This window comes from Grus americana, chromosome 11 (genome assembly GCF_028858705.1).
Source record: "Grus americana isolate bGruAme1 chromosome 11, bGruAme1.mat, whole genome shotgun sequence".
Lineage (NCBI taxonomy): Eukaryota > Metazoa > Chordata > Aves > Gruiformes > Gruidae > Grus > Grus americana.
The window spans coordinates 23,012,617-23,031,577 of NC_072862.1; the positions used below are offsets into that span (position 1 = coordinate 23,012,617).

The following is an 18,961-nucleotide window of genomic DNA, read 5'->3' on the forward strand; positions in this document are numbered from 1 at the left end:
CCCTTTGGTGCCCAATGCAGAGCTCAGTTTCCAGAGTGTTGGAGATGCAAAAAGTGGCTGAATAAAAGTCCAAAAGAACATTTTTCCTCTTTAAGTCAGACTTCCAAAGAATTAGTTCTGCTTTCCAAAGCTAGTCCCTGAGTGGGTATGAGCTAATCCCACCAATGACGATGGCTGCTCTGTATCTTATACAGATTCACACAGCTTGCCTTATCCTTTCAGTCTCCAAACAACACGTTTTTGTCAGTTTTCTTTCATTCAGAAATGATGGATATTTCCATTTAGCCTCACTTCATGAAATCCTGGATGTATTAGTTCTTCAGTGTCACTTGAAGTCAAAGCAAAATATTTTAAGTGATCTTATGATGTTAAAAAAAATTACCCTGTTTCCGAGCCATATTTTTACTCAGGCAAATAGAGGGAAAGTGTTGTCTGAGGACAGCCCACCAGCATAGGACTCCAACTTTCAGTTCAGGTTTAGGACTTCCTGGGCTTATCCAGGTGAGTGGTGGTGTGGTGAGGTGCAGCAGGGCTGAGCTGGCAGGTTCTTAACAGCTGTTTTCCTCTGCTGTGCTGAGGAGTTTCTGCCCTCTACAGTAAGGTACTCTGGGGCTGTGTTGCATCTGTTACTGCTGTTTTAGACTGATATGTAGAGGTATGAATTGATTTGTCAGGAGATCATTGGCAGAGCAGGGTAGAGTCAGCTCCCTGTGTCCGTTATCCTCCTGGACAGTGCCATTGCTGTCCTTCAGCTCAATCCTCAGCTGCTGGACACGAGGCTGAGACCCTGTGCACGACTTCCCCATACCTCCCCCCTCCTAAAGGTGCACCAACAAACAGAAAGTCTTTGGTCATGTTTCCTCCTGAAGTGCCCCCCTTGCTATACATTCAGCTCTGGGCATAGCAAGGGCATCGGGAATGCTCTTGTACAAGTGGTGAGAAGGATTTTTAACTTCTGTCTTTAATGGGTCTGGTTATTGGGATCTCCTGCTGCCTCTGCCTGTGTTGGTTGAGCTGGTGGAGCAAAAATGGTGGTAACAGTCAGTGGGTGTTTCAGGGAGAGGAGACCCCACATTGAAGATCTAACAGAGTTGGGTGCAGCTTGCGTCCCCTTCTTAGATCTGAGAGAGGATTTGTGTGCCTGAAAGCTTCTTAAGTATTTTCCATGTGCATCAGTTGATCTGATGAAAGATTTTACCCCTACCTACAGACTTTGCCTTGCTAAGGCCATCATGGCTTTAGCAGCAAAAACTGCTGGAGTGATTTTGGGAGTCTCCTGTAATTCCTGTTTTAGTTTTCTCACAGTCCTGGGGTTGACTCCACTGGTCTCTCCTGGTCTTTCTCAAACGCGCGTGACTCAGGCCCTGGGGTGTGGAGCTGGCCAGTGTGGGCTCATTCCCAGCTCAGCCACAAACTTAATGTGCCAAGCCCAGATGAAGCATTACTGCTGGCTCTGCTGCTTCCCATCTGCTCATGGTGCAGCTGGGTGACAGCAAGTGGCACTCATGGGCTGTCACCGGATGATTTAAGGAGACCGTAAACACTACCTTCAAAGCAGCAGTGCTCACATCACGTCTTCGCAGAGGTAGAGACAAAGCAGAGTCCTCTGCTCTTTCTATGCTTGCTTTTTTCCTTCAGCTGAAATTCAAGACTGTGTAGGATCATTTTTGGAGGGTTGATTGTTTCCTCACAAAGTAAATAGTATTTTTCTCTCTGGCTAAAGTTACACAATAATTTTGTATAGTTGGTCTAGCCCTGAGGGTGTCCGGCAGCAAACCCCCTCCCCACACACACTGCAACATCCCACAATAAGACAGTCCCACTTTCCCAAGCTTTGGCTGTGTCAGAGACAGGATACCACAGTATTCAGAAATGGAAATTCTTACACTGCTACTTTTCCCTAATTGTACGCACATTTTGTCTGTGCAGATTTCAAACTTGCCTGTGAATGGGAGCTGCTGAGAGCCAGCCCAAAAGTTTCTTCAGTAGTGTTGCATTTTTACTGTCACAGACTGGGCTGAGCTGTGTCTCTTACGAGGAGAGGAGAGTGCAGGAGAAGGGCATGACGAGGAACCTCTCCCCCAGGGTAGCAGTGGCAGGAGAACGTGACCAAGCGCTGCAGGGAACCACCACCTCTGACTGCAGCAGTAGATGCTGCTCCATCCCTTGGTTGCCAGAACAGGCAAAGCCGGCAGCCAGACTACGGATGCTCTACTACATCCATTGGCGGGTTGCTCCAGGCAGCTGTCTGCATTGCCTGTGCTAGGGGCAGGCTGGTGGTGCAGAGCCGTTTTGCTGAGGGCTGGACCGGCAGCCTTGGCGGGGAACTGAGTGCCGTGTTTCGTGTTTCTGTGGCCCTTCCCACGCAGGCTTTGCTGGGTATCAAACAGGACAAGTACTGGGGCCTGGATGTGTGGAGGGTGTTCGGTCAGCCCCTTCCTCCCGTAGCTAAATGCTGAGGAGCTGGAGGAGCTCTGCAGTGTTGAAACCAGCCCAGCTGGGTCTCCCTGTGCTGCCTGCCCCAGGGGCTTGTTGCAGAGGTTCAGGGCTGACCCTGTAGCCAGGCTATGGGATGGAAACAGCTTGTGCTGAACAGGCAGAAATGCAGGGGGGAGCTGAGCCTGGCTCCATGAAGGAAGATCCCAGAGCTCCCCATCCAGCAAGAGACAGGCTCCCTCTGACCGAGCCAGGGTGCTGGGGCAAGCCCCCTGTGCTTGCAAGCACGTCCCTGCTGCCTGGCAGGGAGAAGGCACCCTGGGTTATTCTTAAGACCCTCTGAGGGATGTTTTCTTGACATAGCGCTGCAGTGACCTTGTTCTTCCCAAGAACTCATCTTTAATTTGTACAAGGATGAGTTTCTATAAAACAGGCTCTATTGTCATATAAATATGACAACTGGACCCTCTTGAAGTAAAGATTAGGATCAAAATCACCAGATGCTTCTGTGGTGGGTTACGGCGAGGTAAGTTTGGGGCTACTTAGATCTTAGTAAGGAGCAGTGGGATGAAAAGAAAATTAAAAGCACTACTTAGAACAATTTTGAAGCCACCTTTGATTGAGCGGGCTTAACCTGGGCAAACCCAGGAGGTGATGTAGCTCTGCACCACGGCGGGTGCGGGGCTCGGCTTTCACCCCCCACTTTTTTTCTTTTCTTTTTTTTTTTTTTTAATTGGAAACCCCAGGAAATCGGATGCAGACTTTTCTCCTCCACGTGAGCGTTACAAAACAGCCGATCTCATTGTTTCAGTATGTCCAGCCCCGCTCCGCGGGCTCCCCGGGGCGGCGGGCACTCGCCTCCCGCCCGGCCCGCGCTGAGGCCGGGCTGCCGCTGGCCGCGGTGCGGAGCGCGGTGCGGCGGCAGCAGCCCCCGGTGTCAGGTTAGACAAACACCCCGCGCCGTCGGTCAGCCCCGCCGCAGCTTTCCGGCCCCTCCCTCTGGCTCCCGGGGTCCCCTTGCCCCTTCCCCCGCGGAGCGGAGCAGCGCGGCGCGGAGCGGGGCGGTAAGTGCGGCGGTGGCGGAGCGGCCGGGGAGCGCGGGCGCGGAGTCCCGGGCGCGGATCAGCCCCCGGCGCCCCGCTCCGCGGAGGTGCAGCGCTGAACCGCTCCCGCGGAGCCCAGCGGTAGGTCCCGGGACGCCCGCCGGTCCCGGGCGGAGCGGAGCCGGCTGCAGCCCCTCGGTGCAGGGGACACGATCCAAAGCCTTTTCCCGGCTACTGGGACGAATATGCAAATATTTCCTTACGCTGTTTCTCTTTTTTCTTTTCTTTTTTTTTTTTCTTGTTCTGAGAGTGGCAAATTGTCAAAGAAAAAAAGTTGCTGTAGATGTTTCAGAGCTGTTGCTTTATTGAAAACATCTCCCCGGGTGGAGGCGAGAGCAGCCTGCGGTTCGGTGGGAGTGTTTGTAAATCAAATGTCATTTGGAGGTGGGGGGAAATCTGGCAAAATTGTTCCGTAAATGTGTTCTCCAAGTTGTGCAGGCTTGCTTGCCTCGTGTGAGCTTAACGAAAACCAACGGGAAGTTTGAAAGGAAGAGGAGAAAATACACGGGATAACTAAGAAAAGTGCTTTCTGCCTGCTTTTGCTGGTGTGCTTGGATTCCTGGAGCGAGTGGCGCTGGGTGTGAACGCTCACCAGCTGCCTCCTTGGCAGAGTGGAACAGGGGGCTGTGTCGGGGAGATTTGGGGGACCAGACTTGTAGGATCGGTGGAGAAATCCAGCCCCCAGCAGCATAATCGCTCACGGCGTGTTCAGGGCTTGAGCGAGAGGCAGCCTGTTCTCTGCCCCCACGCCTCCCCTCACCTTATCTCTTCCTCTTGTCTCTCAAAGGCTTGTGCTGGGGGCCTGTCCGTCCTTCCAGAGCTGAACCACCCGCGGGGAGCCAGGCCAGAGGAGGTGGGGTTGGGCGCGTGGTCTGTACCACCTGCAGGAAGGTCCTTTGAGCTTATTGGCGCCACACTGGCGTTGAGAGTTTTCTCTAAGCTTTTGGTACTGAACGAAAACGTGTTATTATTGCTGAGTTATACTAGTAATGAGTTTTGTTTCTTTGCACCCGTAGGTAATGAATAGAGGGGTGGTGCTTGAGATTGTATCTGTTCCTATGGTTTTCTAACAGACCATCAGCACCTGGATTCTCCCCTTTCTTGTCCTCGTGGGACATCTTTGTTTTAGACATCCTTTCGGTTGCAGAGGGAGGCTATGGGCACATCCCATAAACATGGCTTTACTTATCGCTTGGTTAGACTGTCATTTAACAACAAAAGCTACAGCTTATGGTATCCAGTTAATGGGCATAAAATTATCTAAGATACAGCTTTCTAGACATAAAGCACGCTTATTAGTAGAATGGATGAAACTATTTTTAATATGAAAGATTTTCCCCTAATGGCAGAATGGGGCCTAAAGAGGCCAAAAAAGGGTCTTTTAACTGCTGCTTTTCCCAAATGGAGTCAGCCGGACCTTCAAAATCACTTTGAAGACAGTTACACCAGCATTAATAGGGCTGGTGTTGGCGTAAAAATATCATCCAAAAATCACACCCTTAATTGGCATTACTGTGTTGGCAAACCCCTTCCAGTGCTGCCTTATTCTTCAACAGCCGTATTATTTTAATTATATCCATGTATTCTGTCTCATGGGTAAGGCTCTGAGCAGGATTTATTGAATTCAGTGTGGTGGCTGGAGCTTTAACTTCTCTAGTAAAGGCAAGAAATCAGCTGCAAGAAAGTAGCTGAGGCCTTCAGTCCTGGTAGCTTTTCAGGGATTCCACTTTTGTGGGGCTGCTGATCTGAGCATACTGCAGTAAGCTACTTTGCAAGCCGTACTGGGTTAAGTAATGGCTAAATGCTAGCCTTGCAGTGTATTTAAATACTAGAAGAAATGTTTTTCTTTTAATTCAAATCAGTTTCTGTGACTGGAGAGATCTCTCACTCTTTTCCTTCCTTCCATTCATCCATCCACTTTTAACACCTTTTCAGATGCATTAGGTGATAACGTGGCATTATATGCTTCTAAATTTATCTGAAGCTGGAAGAAGCCATCTTTATGCAATTTTGTGCACTGAGTGGTATGTAGCCTTTCAGGGGCGATGATGGGCAGTGAGTCCCACGGTGCTTGGTGGCCTTAAAGGTAACATTCCAGTGCCATCGGCACCTTCTGTCCCGCTCGGGCATGCAGCATGGGAGAGCAACAGCAACCCACGTGCCTGAGGGCTGGTTGGGTGAATATAGCTGAGGATCAGTTGGCCCACGGGAAAAGGCTCATGAGCACGCAGGAGTTTGCACCGAGGCGCTCGTGAGCATAGCTTTACTCCTGCATAGCTCCTGAGTGCATCTTTACTCCTGCATATGCACAAGAGGAAGCCCATCAGATGTCCCAGGCTGGCTCTTGGCTCTGGTGGTAGATTGCTACAGAGCAGCAGTGCAGTGAGGAAATGGCATCTTCTCAACTGCTATCTCTCTGGTTGGTATTGAGTCCTGTTATTACACTTTGTGGAAATATTTTGTTTTGCTGGACAGTTCCTCAGCAACAGGAGGGACAGTGCTGGGGCATTTCCATGCTGCCAGAACCGCTCCAGCCCTGCGGATGTCTGTTCCTCTGGATTTGCAGGAGCAGAGAGTAGTTACATCCCATCTCCAGACTGTGACCTGCTTGCACTACATGTTAAAAATTATGCTTTTTGTGCCTTTTTTTGTGTGTGTTGGAACATCTAGGAGCTCCTATGGCTCTCACTGCTGTAGTGTCTGGTATTTGCTCTCAGTTCTCAAGGCCTGGTGGAGACTGTTGGGTATGGAGGGTACCTTGAATCTCCTTCCTTGTCATCCTTGTGCCCTTAGATTTTGCATCCTGTGTAAACCAAACCAAGCCTACTGCCAGCCATGCCTTTCACAGCTGCTTTCTTTCCTTTAATATGGGAGATGACAAATGTTTGCAATGTTGGTCTTCTCTTTCAAGCTGGAAGTTTTTCCATGCCTGGGAGTTTCTTCCCTTAGTTTGTGGGTAAGAGGTGGGATTTAACTGCTTCTGGCAAAACCAGAAGTGTCCCTTAAATTATGCAGAGATTTTTGTGGTCGCCAAAAGACTTACGGTGGGCACATGCTTTCCTACAGCTGCCTTCTGGCTTTTGAGCGTCATACCCTGAAGAAACCAGACGGCTGCTAGCTGGCCCAGCAGTGCTGGGGGCTGTGTGCCTCTTCTGTGAGCCTTTGACCTTGGGGAACCATGATCTCAGGTGGCTTCACACCGCCCTGGGGGAGGGCTGTGCCTGCCAGGAGCTCCCTGTCCTCTTCTGTCCCAGGGCTGAAGTGTACCAAGGTGTTTCTTTTCTAAGTTGTATGTAGATCCCTAGTGGCAGAAAGAACCTTGACTCTTAATTACTCTGCCTCTTACCTCCTCTTAGATACACCAACAGCCCGTGTGTTTAGAATAAGGCTTTAGTATAGTGACATAGTCTCATGCATTCACTTTTGTTTAGCTTTTCCCCTCGTTCTCTTGCATTAGAAATTTGGATTTCCTTTCAGTTCATTGGCATATTAACCTTTCTTTTTCCTGGAAGTGACATCTTGCCTTTAATAACAAGGGTCTGGATTTAATACCCCAAGAGGTCCTTTTCTGATTCCATGTTCATACAGATCAGGAGCTAAAAGAAAGAGACTTCTGAAAGGGGCTTTCCATAAAGTGGTTTGTTTTCTCCTGCTTACGTTATTGTGGTCTTTTTGTAAGAAATCAAACTGTTGAAACAAACATATATCCCACTCAGATACGAAGAATTCGCAGCTCGCTTGTGTCCTGGATCCACTGTTCCTCCTGCTGAACATGATTAGAGCAAGATCCTTTGAGTTACCTTTTCATTCTTGTGTTACAAACCTAATATATTGTTCATGAAAATTAAGTTCTGTTAATTACATCTCTTGGTCTGCTTTAAGACAGACCTACATTCCTGTCTGTCTTGTTTGCTAATGAACTCCGTGGATCGAATCCAAAATCAGGGAGAAGTTTAAGCACTGCCACAGATCCATGCATGCAACTCGCCCTGACTTCATTGTCCAGATGTGACCTCCAGGCTTCCCGCGTAGGGGTGGCCGTGGAAGTAAATGTTTGACTGGGAGATGTCACTGGCATTTATTGCTGGGTGCACGAGAGCCTGTGGCTCCTTCTTATGAATGAAGGCAGGCAATGACTGCTGAGCTGTCCAAACCGGTGCCAGAAATCTGGTATTGTAAGGATGTGGGTGGAGACGAGAGCGTGAGAAGTGCTTCTGCACCGGCAGTCCCACCATGGGACAGCTGCATGTCCAGCCCCAGGAGTGATGGACAGCCACACTGCTGCTCTGGCCTAGAGGTGGTCTGGGCTCAGGGAACCCTGGAGAAAAAGTCATGAAGTAGTACGTCACACACTCCTTATTGTGAAGGCTGAAAAAATGTCCCTTCTCACCTCACAGACTCTTTCCTGCCTATTTTGGTAGGAATTTTTTTTTTTTTTTTTTTTAAATTCCTAGCATGAAACTTCATTTAGTTCAGTTCTGGTTTTTACTCTTGACTGTATTCAGTGAACACACCTTGGAGACAAGGAGCTCATTTTTTCCTGTATCCACAAAACCTTTTAGTAACTGCTAACCCTTTACACCTGTACATGTATAGTCAAAAAAGGATCTTAACGTGGTTTTGTCTAGACTTGGGATGGAGGGAAAGAGAGAAAGCAATTCCTGGGGCATGGATACATGACTTTTTGGAAGTAGAAAATATAACCAGCAAAGATTATATCCCCAACAGAGCTGGCAGAAGGGGTCTTATGGGTGTTCTTAATCCACCTCACTGCAAAGTCAGCCAGGTTAGCTCAAACCACCTTTGTTTTTGACTTAAATTAGCTGAGTCTGCACTAGCGCAGTGAATGTTCTCTCTGTCCCTCCTGCCAGACGTGTGGTGGGGGACTACCAGCCAGCTGCTGGTCCTCAGCCAGCTCTTGCTATAGCCACGTCCGTGAGAGACTGTCTGTATGTCCCCCAGGCTTTACTTAAAGCAGAGCTGAGCCGTTTGTCCAGTATCGACTTAACCACATTTGTCAGGCAGAATGAGCTTAAGATGTGCCCCTTACATTCTCGTTTGTGCTGTCCTAAATCATTTCAGCTTGGTACCTATTCCCCAGCTCTTAGCTTGGGTCCCATTAACAGTTCTTTCTGGGAAATTTCACAGGTCACTGGTGCTCTGTGGCAGCCATCGTTGAGTGGGACCAGCTGAACTCCTTCAGGGTGTCTGTGTGGTTCAGATTGAACAGCTGGTTTTACCCATGGGAGGACAGACCTGTTCTTTTACCTGAGGGTTTGTGAACCAGTTAGGGTGATACTGGACATGCATGCATGGACAGAGATTTAGAGGATGCCTATGAGATTTGAATTCCCATTTAAATTAAAAGGCAATATGTTTTGAGTGTTTCTGTGAAGTGTTTCAGAGAAACACCTTCTAGGACTTTTGCTTTTCTGTACTGTGCTCTGGACTTTGGAGGCCAGGTTACTTGTGAAAAAGAAGATGGAAGGCAGAAAAATGCTGTTCTGTTGGTGTCGTGAATCTTCAGACAGGAGAGAAACAGAATATATTTAAAACTCTGAATTGTTGTGTAACAGGCAACCTTTTCACAGGAGAATGCTACTTTAAATATATGGCCGGAATGGAACTAAAAATAAAAAATCACTTCTGCAAATGATGATTTTTTTTTAAGAATGAAAACCAACTGGTTAGAAATGATTAATTATTGTAACATGTGAGTACTGTAAAGTTTCATCTATTCACAGTAGTATTTCAAATGATTTAAAGTTGTTTGCTCAAGGTTTGCTTTTACCATGTCATTAAATGTCATGGATTTTTTCCAGCTGTCCTCCACAAATGTATCACTCGTGATGGATTTTGCATGGGAACAGACTGCCAGATTTTAGGTTTTGATACCAAAACCCAATTTTGTTTTATTTTTAATATAGTTTTGCTTTGCAGAATGTATTACTGGCTTTTGATGGAGTTGGCAGAGAAGATGCTAGCAACTCTACTGGGCAGAGTTATTGGACCTGGCTTGCAGCTTCTGAAACCCTTTGAAGCTGGGGTCAAGGGTGGGCATCTGTGCAGATATCCAACCTCTCTGACCACTACCAGAGCTTTTCCCTGGTATTGACTGTGCCCAGTCACTGCCTCCCATTGCTGTCACTGCTTCCTATCTGCTGGCTGCACAATTCGCATGAGCACTTCCTAATTTGCTGTAGGCAAAATCAAGTGGATTATCTCAAGCCACTAATTAGACTATTGAAGATAATCCTGCTGGCTTTTGGGTTTGTCTCTCTACTTCCTGAAGTGAATTAGAGAGGACTGAGAGAGGCTGCTGGAGCAGCCACATCTGAAGGGAGCTGGGCTGTTGCTGGGTGTCAGGACAGGCAGCTGGAGGTCTCCTCACCAGCACAGCTGCAGCTGAGAGGGGGGATAGTCTCCATGGCCTCACTAACAGCCTAATGAAGTCATTATTGAAGGAGAACATCTTTCTTACTGAGCTGCTGAGGCTTGCCCAGTGGCTCTACCAGGTCTACTGAGGCTTATTTTTTACTTATTCAATTTTCATAACCAGAACACTTACACTTGGTAGCATGTCATGTTTTCCTGTTCTAAACTAATCTGCCTCATGCATGGAGCTCTGTCATATAATCAATACAACATACTGCCTGATGATCCTGGAAGACTGGCTATGATTAATGTATAAAACTTGGACGGCCACTTGGAAAGGATATAATCTGATGCTGTAGAGAGCAGATTGATTTGGGGGATTTCCCCCTCAGTTCCGAATTGGTAAATAGCGTAAATGGATCTGCTCAGTAAGAGGAACTGCATGCAGTGTGCTTTGAAACATTAGTTTGCCTTTAGAGCAAAACCAAAATGCAATCTGTGTTCTGACACGCCGTTTGGTTCCTGGCATGGCTGCTTGCATATCCAGAAAGATATGTCCTGTGGAAAGTGTTTGTAATAATTTGTAGGTTTTTCTGAAATGCAGATGTTAATAGCAAGATCACACGATAAGCAATGTCTTAGATTTTTGCATTCTTCTCAAAGTGGTGACATGGTACACTGTACCCTGGGGTGTTGCAAGTGTCTGAATACTTAGTATGTGTAAAAGAACATGAACATGTAATAATGTCTCTTCAGTCTGGGCAAATAGGTTGAGTGCATCCCTTTTATTCCTACATTTAAATAAAATTAACTAAGATGCTAGTAATCAAAAATGAAACTCACTGGTATATATTTTACATTTACTAAAATCTCTCCTCCTGTAAAGAGTGAAAAAGTAAACAAGCACTGTATGATCATCATGAAGATGAAGCATACCTCTAGACTGGACAGTTTCATATGTTTAATTCTAAGTCTTGGTTATACTTCTTTAGTTTGTGGTTGCTTATCTCTGAGGCTAGAAATAGCATTTCGTCGCATGCTTGTGCAGTGATGGGGCACTGTGGTACTCTAACATGCAACTAAAGTTCCATGTGCTGCCATGATTGTGATATGTCTTTGCACTGGTAAAAACCTGCTAAAATAGTCAATGAAGCGTGTCAGGCAAGCATGTGTGTGTGTTAAATAAAATAGTCTCCACTGGGCTTAAAATGCAATGTTTCCATTTCTTTTTAAGCCTGCTTTTCTAAAACTCATTTAAAGAGACTAAATAACATCTGCCGTCAGTAACATCCTTATGTTTGGGCCCGAGCCCTGAGAGCGCAAAGCACATGACGTTCATCCTAGTCACTGGGATGGGGTGCAGAGCTAGGTGTTCGCAGGCAAGCACTTGGGCAGGAGCAGAGCCCAGGATTTGGGTAATAATGCTAGTAACTTTTTCTAGTTGTTTTTCAATGGCCTTTTTTTTCCTGATGGGTAAATTAAGTAGGTCTTGTTTCCTCATTAAAAGAAAAGTTATGTTAAAGAAGAAAAATGCTTTCTGCAAATCACATCCTGTTTTCATCGTCATTCAATTAGCACAGATTTTAAGTTGCAGAGTGAGTGTAGTCCATCTGACCTACCTCCCCTCCCCTCCTTATTGACACTGATACTAGAACTATGGGAAAACTTAGGCTGCTGGCAAAATGGGTGGAAAATCAAATGTTTAATGTTTTGCTTGAACATTTTGTGGTTTCTCCTGAAATTCTTTGTCTGAAACAAAGGGTGTTCTTTGTTCTTTTTTGTTGTGTCTTTTTTTTATTTGGAAAAATCTGCAATGTCATTGTGGATTGCAGAAGTTTCTACAGAAATTGTGTAAGTTCTCTACAAGATTTTTTTTTTTAAACCTGGAAAAAAGAAGGGTAGTTATAAAATGCAAAAAATTGCCTATTCTGATGGTGAAAAAATTGTTGGCAGATTCTTACAAATGCATTCAGAATCAAAATGTTAGTGATTTGGAAAAATCTCGAAACAGAGTAATTTCACATGACCCCCTCTTGGAAGCTTCTAAGTTTTGCATTCTTTGCTCCAGCATAATTCCCACTGAAGAAATACTTCAAAAAGCAAGATTATGGATTCCTTTAAAAATGTCATTCCTTGCTTTTTGGGTACTGCACTAAGTTGTGTTTATATATCTTAATCTTATCCTGATTTTATATGATCAAAATTAAGCTTTCATGGAGTTGTTTGGAGTCTGGAAAAGATAGGAACTGAACCATGAAATAGACAGTTGCTGCTCTACTGAACTTGGAGGCTGTGGATGCCCAGGCTCTTCCAACTGGAGGCTGGGCAACCATAGTGGTGTGCTGCCCTTTCTCCCGGGCATCCCAGGCGGGTATCTGACCCGGGGTGCAGGAAAAAAAAAAAAGCCCTGGGAGCAAGCAGTGAGGGAGAGGTGGTGGTGCACCCACGCTTGGCACACTCAGTGCCTGCACAGTGCCCAGTACAGGGCCTCTGAGCTCTGAAGGACAGTCTGAAGCATGAAAAAAATGGTGGCTTTGGGATGATGTGGGTGAAAGGACATTCTAGTCACGTATCTTCTGCCCTTTCAGCCAGCCTGATGATTACTGGGATGCTAGCTTGCACTGTTAAGTAGTTGCTCGTTGTCACTGGAAGAGTATTCCTTTGTTATTTCAGGATTACTGAGACACTTAATTGGCTGTTCATTAACTGCCTTAGAGAAAAATAAGATCTGATTAATCATCATTTCAGCAAATTATAGCCTGTTCTACAGGCTAATGAAATTAAGCAGTGAAGGGCTGGCTTCCTGCAGTTAGCTGTGACCTGCCCTAGCTGTGCAGCCCTCACCGCCTGGCTCTGACCTGGAGGGCTTGAGGCGCACAGAAATCTAAGGGGTCACCGACAGGAATCAGGGATGGGGAGCGTAGAGTCCCATGTTAATGGGGTGAGGACCACTGTGGAGCTGATGCCTGTGCCTGGCAGAGGTACAAGTTGTGGACAAAAATGCAGACAGACAGCAAGATGTCTGTTGGCCGCAATTCCTAACCTTTGAGATCACTTCCTTTTTGTTACATTTTGTAAGCAGTTGTCATTATAACTGATCAAGATCAAATTTCTGAGCTGAGATCTTGAATTCATCATTGAAGAATGTATAGTTTGCTCTGAAATAGTCTTACATAGTACATTATTTCAAGTTTTACCTTACACAGATGCTGATTTCAAACATAACTGGTTTTAGTAAATTATCCAACAGGGAAGATGCAACTAGCACCTTTGCTTTAGAATAGAGGTCTAGAGTTTGAAGAAAGGAAAAGTCTGCAGATGCATAATGCAACGTTAGAAATCCCACACAAGGTATTTGCAGGTGTTACAAGGCTAGGTATTTAAAAAGCTGATTCCTTACACAAAATGGCCAAGAGTTAATGTTCCCCCAAAGCTTTTCCATTTTCTGCCATCTTTGTGTCTTGCATCCTTCCTTCTCCAAGATCCCTGAACTGTTGCTCCCCTTTAATCTCTTTAGGGGCCCTTTCTCAGCTGTTTAAAAGCAGCTATAGTTGCTCCCCCATCTGCCTAGGACTGGCAGAGACAGTAATAGAAACCTCCCATTTCTTTGCCAAGTGGGACTCCTTCAGCCTCCCTGTGTAATGTGATTTAGCAGCGTTTGAGACATTGATAATGTTGGGATTACACGGAATTTGCTTTCAAGAAAGTCAGGGAATACCACAACCATTGACAGTTTGCACTTTACCCTTTTCAAGACCTAAACATTCAGGAAAAGCCTACGCCAGGTTCGTGCCAGTTGTTAATCACCTGGGTTTTGGTGTGTGGTGCTTAGGACCCGATGGTGTGGTTGGGGCTGGATGAGCCGGAGTGACAGGACTTGAGGACTACTCTACCCCTTCGTCTCTGTGCTTTCTCTGGTGTATGTGTGTTTGGTGGCTTCACAACTGGTTTAACTCTTCCCTGTGCAGAATTTGGGAAGAAGAGGCATTTCCTTCTTCTCTGAAGTGTAGTCTTGTCATCATTAAGCATGATGATGATTGCAAATACAAAGCAGAAATAGGTCAATACAACAGAAAAAAATTAACAGAAGAATTAATAGAAGAAAATTTAGAGGCTGCTTTTTGTGTGTGTGTGTGCAGAGTAGAAAGCTTTTTTCTGTTAGCGGAAGAAACTGCAATTGTTTCTTGCTTAACTGATGGCAACACTGGAGAGGAACGGATGGCAGTCTTGCTGCATGCCCTGTTGAATGTCTTCATTGCCAAAGATCCTGGACCAGTTGCCCAGGCTTCACTGGGTCTCAAGGGGCCTCGGTGGGCCTTGCCAGAGCTCTCTGGGAAGGACCTTGGTATTGGCCGTGGGGATGGCGATGGCTCCAGCACGGTGATGGTGCTGAGCAAGGAGAGCTGGCTCCCTTTGGTGTGGGGGCTATGGTCTTCTCTGCGCTGGGCCCCCCCCGGGGGAAGAGAGACAAGGGCCTCAGCAGCCTGGTGAGTCCCCCGTCCCAGGATTTGGTGGGTGGGAACAAGGTTTTTAACGGCCCCATTTGGGTGGAGGAGGCAGCCCTAGTGCTGTGCTGGCTGTACCTGGGTCAGGCGGCCAGGCTCGGCTTTGAAATGTGAAGCAGCTTCCTTAGGCATTGCGGGGGGTAAAAAGTGAATTAACCATATCATAGGCACATGGTACTTCCCTGCTCAGATTACACTACAAAATCTGGGCAGTTCCTAAGATAGAGCTGGAAAAGGGGATTTGGGAGTGTGAGCAGCACTTGGAGCAGAGCACAGCTGACATGGCTGGGAACAAAAGGTGATAGGAAAACTCCCCGCATCTACATTGCTGCACATCCACAGGTCAGCAGAAATCCTTCCTAACTGGACATTTGTTGCAAATTTACTGGGAGAAGTGCAAAATAACTTTGTTTGAGTGCTGGCTTTGCTTTGTGCCTTGTGTTCTGCTAGTTGCAAAGATTGTATCTGGCTGTGTTGCTCTGATTTTGTACTTTGTTTTTTAGATTTACTTTCTAACTGTTCATCAGACTCTAATGCTCTTGTTAAATATCTTCTGTTTGATACAGTTTAAGGACTTATGTAGATAGGGGCGGATTTGCTTTGTTAGTTAAGACCGCTAAAGCTGTGTCTACTCTGCTTGTGGACAAAGCTTTTTGCAGTACAGATTTTTTTTTTTTGCAAAATACTCCATAAGCAACACATGTGTTTGTGCTATTAGTGAGATCTTCATGGACTTTTTTTTATCTTCTCCTCTAATGCGAGCTTCTTACGAAAACAATTATTTTTAATGCTGCTTCTGGCCTTTTGACTGGGAATTCAGAGAGCATTTTACCTCACATACTGAAGCGAAAGTTAGGTTTGTTTTTGTTAATGTAAGTCAAGAAGTAGCAATGATTCAGTGTGACAGGCTGAATGTGAGCCATATGAGCCGAGCTGCACAAGCATAAAGGCTGATTGTGCTGCAAAATATCTCCAAGTAATTTAGATTTTGACACACTTACCACTTCTCAAGTTGCATTTCCCCCTCCCCGCCACTCCTACCCTTCCCCCACCATCCAGGATCTGATGTGATGGAAAAATATATGCATTGTCTCTGGGAATAGTAATGGTTGGGCTAAAAGTGCTTTGCTTCTGTGAATTTTATTATAGCAATGCGAGAGCTTCACAAAGAGATGATAATAATTGTGTATGCTTGCATACATAGTCTTAAGTAACGACTTCATGGGCTTACATAGCTCAATTTTCAGATGATAATTTGTAGTACTCGGAGCGTGTAAGTGTCATCAACTTATCTGTTTCACTAACAGGTTTTGAAACGCACCGATATATAGTAGTTTTCTGATTTAAGAAGTGTAACTTTTGCATTGAGCCGCAGGAGCACAGCTCACACGCAGCTCCCGGCGCCTGTGACAAGAGTTGCATGTCAGGGAGGACTGCTTGTCCCCAGGAAGCCCAGAGAACCGGGCAGAGTGCCACTTGAGTCCCACTCTTGGGTGGAGGACTTTATAGTGCCATTTTTTTCCAATTAAGCACTATTGATTTCTTTTGTGCATGTTTTATTTTTTGTTGTAGACTTTTTTTTTTTAATCTGTGGTTTCTCTGTGTGAATGGCAAATGAAGGCTGTTTTAATGTTGACTCAAATGATACATACTCATAGCAGGATTTTATGTCCAGCCTTTTTATTGATTAAACATCTGCATGTCTCAGCATTTGGATGTAGAAAGGAATAGCAAATGGCAGTTCATTTCTGCCATTAAGGGTTTCTTACCAATAAGTGAAAGGTGGGGCAGAGAGCTGTGTGTGTATGTGTGCATGAGTATAATATATTAGTGTAACATCTATAAAATAAGACATATTTTAATGGCTTTTAAACTCGAAGATTGAATTCTGTTCTCTTAGGAAGTATATCGTGCAGACACAACAGACACATACCGAGGTAAGTGAGAACAGAATTTGTTTTTTCAGTGAATCTGTTCTAACCCATTGGCCCAGTCCAAGCCTCCCCCTGAAGTTTTTAGAAAGGATCCTGCTGACACTGATGGAAGTGGGGATAAAGCCAGGCATTAAGATGGTCTAGATTGTGACACGCCTTTGCTGTTTAATGTTGTATGTGAAGTCTTTAAAGCAGCAAACCAAAAATAATACATTGGATACTATTTTTAAGGCAAAATCCCAGCAAAATGTCTGTCATCAGGTTCCAAATGATTCCTTGCTTCACTTTAACAATGAGCTATCCGTTATATGGTCTTAATTTATGGAATGTTAAACAGTTTCTGGCATTACTGTGCCCCTGCAGGAAGAACAGATGGTACTTTTGAATGAGTTTTGCTATGGGATAAAATGTTCCAGGTCTTCTACAGATCATATCCATCTGTAAGTAAGGAATAGCATTTGTGTAAGAGAAACAGGGTAGAGTCAAACCACTGGAAATCCTCTACTGAAGGAAAAACAGTGCCTCTAGGCTGAGGTGGTAGTACGCATTGGAAGGTAACATGGAAAGCTACTGCTTAACATTATTTTAAAGGTGAACACTTATTTTGGTTAAACATCCCAAATGGGAAATCTTATAAATCAGGACTTAGAAGGCAGTGGTCAGTATATAACGTGGTCAGTATATACTGACAGTAGTCTGTATAGCAAGAGTATGCTACATTTCTAATTGCATAGATTGGCTATGTCTTCATCTTGTCGCCATGCAATAAAGTTCTGTCTGATTTGATTTATAGAGCTTTGGCTCTCTGAGAATAGTGTGGAAGCAATGAAGACCCAGATCCTGACAGTCCTCATCATGTCAATGTATAATGTAGCTAACTCTGCAGAACTGAGCGGAACATCTCCGTTGTGATGCACATCTTGCACCCTCCATAAAAGTTAGTCTTGCAAGTGAAACAGAGGATTGGAAGAATTTTGAGAAGTTGTGACACTTTCCTTCTCCATTCTTCTGAATGACCAGGAATTGCTAGGATGATGGAATCCATCATTTTTCAGAGCTCTGCTACAATTTTTCCACTTGGCCTCCTGGGGAATGATTGCTTTCTCCTCATTGGCCTCTGTACTTCTGGTCCGCGTTTTGTGAATGAGCATTCCCTTCAGTTTATCTCTTTCTTACAATTCTATGAATTTTATTTGTATTCCCTGTAGAGTTCTCCCTTGCAAATTGAAAAATCATAGGCTCTTCAGCTTTATCTACCTGAAAATAAGGTAATTAATCATGTAAGTTCCCTGTATGGTGCATAAAGACAAGCTCATGTCTAGGGGGCAATCCATCCATCCTAAAACACATTAACAGTGATATTAGTTACTTTCTGAAGTTTTACCCACCTCTCTGCTGACTGTAGAGGAAGCTTCATCCATGAGGTAACTTCTAGAAAACTGAAGTTAAAGTGAACCTGTGATCTTCAGAGAGTTTATATTCGTGGTTGTTGTTGTTCTGTTCTTGTTCTTCGTGCTTTGAATACTCAAGGTCACTGTATCAGCAACTTGCTTTTAGAAGCGATTCTGCAAAGTTGTAGTACCTTTATATTACTGGAAATCTAGTGAAAATCTTCCCTTTCCCAGCCTCCAAAATCAGTCAGCTGGGTGTGAACGTCTGACTGGGCTGCCAAAGTGGTTAAAATCATTCTGGGGTGAGGCTGGGTCGTGCCACAGGAAGGCTCTCTGCAGGTGCCTCTTTCTGCCGGACGGCTGCACGTTAGCCCAGCCTCAGCAGCAGCATTCGTTGAAGCACTAACGGAGGAATTTGAGAGAAGGCTGGAAAGCTAGAATACGTGTTATTTCACTTTCTGTACTTTCCTTGGTGTTTGGTTTTGGGTTTTGGTTTTGGTTTTTTTTTTCTACCAGATGTTCTGTGATTTTGGAAGACTTTATTTTATCTCTTGTATATTAGTAATGTTGTCATCTTAATTTTTCTTGCCACTCGTGTGCTGGACTGTGCATAATGAGTGTGGAGGGAGGGAGTATCAGCTCATTCTTCTTCCATTGTATTAATAACTTCTTTCCCATTGCATAAATCATCTTTACAGTTGTAGGATTTCTTCATCTGGAAACTAAAATATCTTTCTTCCCTTGCAGGAGAAAATTCGCCACAACATATATATGTATTTTAACATACCAAGATCAAACAAATTGTGCTCACTATCAATACCACCTTCTTGGAGTATTGCTCATTGTAATGAAAATCAGACTCAATTTAATGTTTCATTAGTGTGTTCAACCAAAAGATGTTATGAAAGGAAATGTAGTATTCAATATTACATGCACCTCTATAAGGTAACATATAAAATCCATTCAATCAGCATTTTATGTGAGAGTACCTGTATGTACATAATTTAATGTAAAAATAGCGCTCTCATCAGTTGATTGCTCTGGATTGTCTCTCCAACATTGGAGGAATACCTGGGTGTGGCCTGGTATGAAAAGCAAAGTTTACATCAATGTTTTCATTTCCCTTAAATTTTATACAAGAATATGGGCTACCTTACTTTTTGGTATACTTGAAAGGAGCTGTCTTTTTCTTAGAATTGTTGGAGAAGTCTGGTTGG

At 44.8% G+C, this 18,961-nt stretch overlaps 1 protein-coding gene across 4 annotated transcripts in view; it reads left to right on the forward strand.

Annotated features, from left to right (window-relative positions):
• Positions 1-3,284: 3,284 nt before the first annotated feature.
• The window catches only part of FBLN2 (fibulin 2), a 106,279-nt gene continuing 90,602 nt past the window's right edge, over positions 3,285-18,961 (forward strand). The window contains exons 1-2 of one of the 4 annotated variants that reach the window (XM_054838246.1): positions 14,655-14,761; positions 16,320-16,356. The gene's annotated coding sequence lies outside the window, so the exon portion shown is untranslated. Of the gene's footprint in view, positions 3,501-14,615; positions 14,762-16,319; positions 16,357-18,961 lie in introns of those variants that run through there. The other 3 variants (XM_054838245.1, XM_054838249.1, XM_054838244.1) reach the window with 3 other exon arrangements.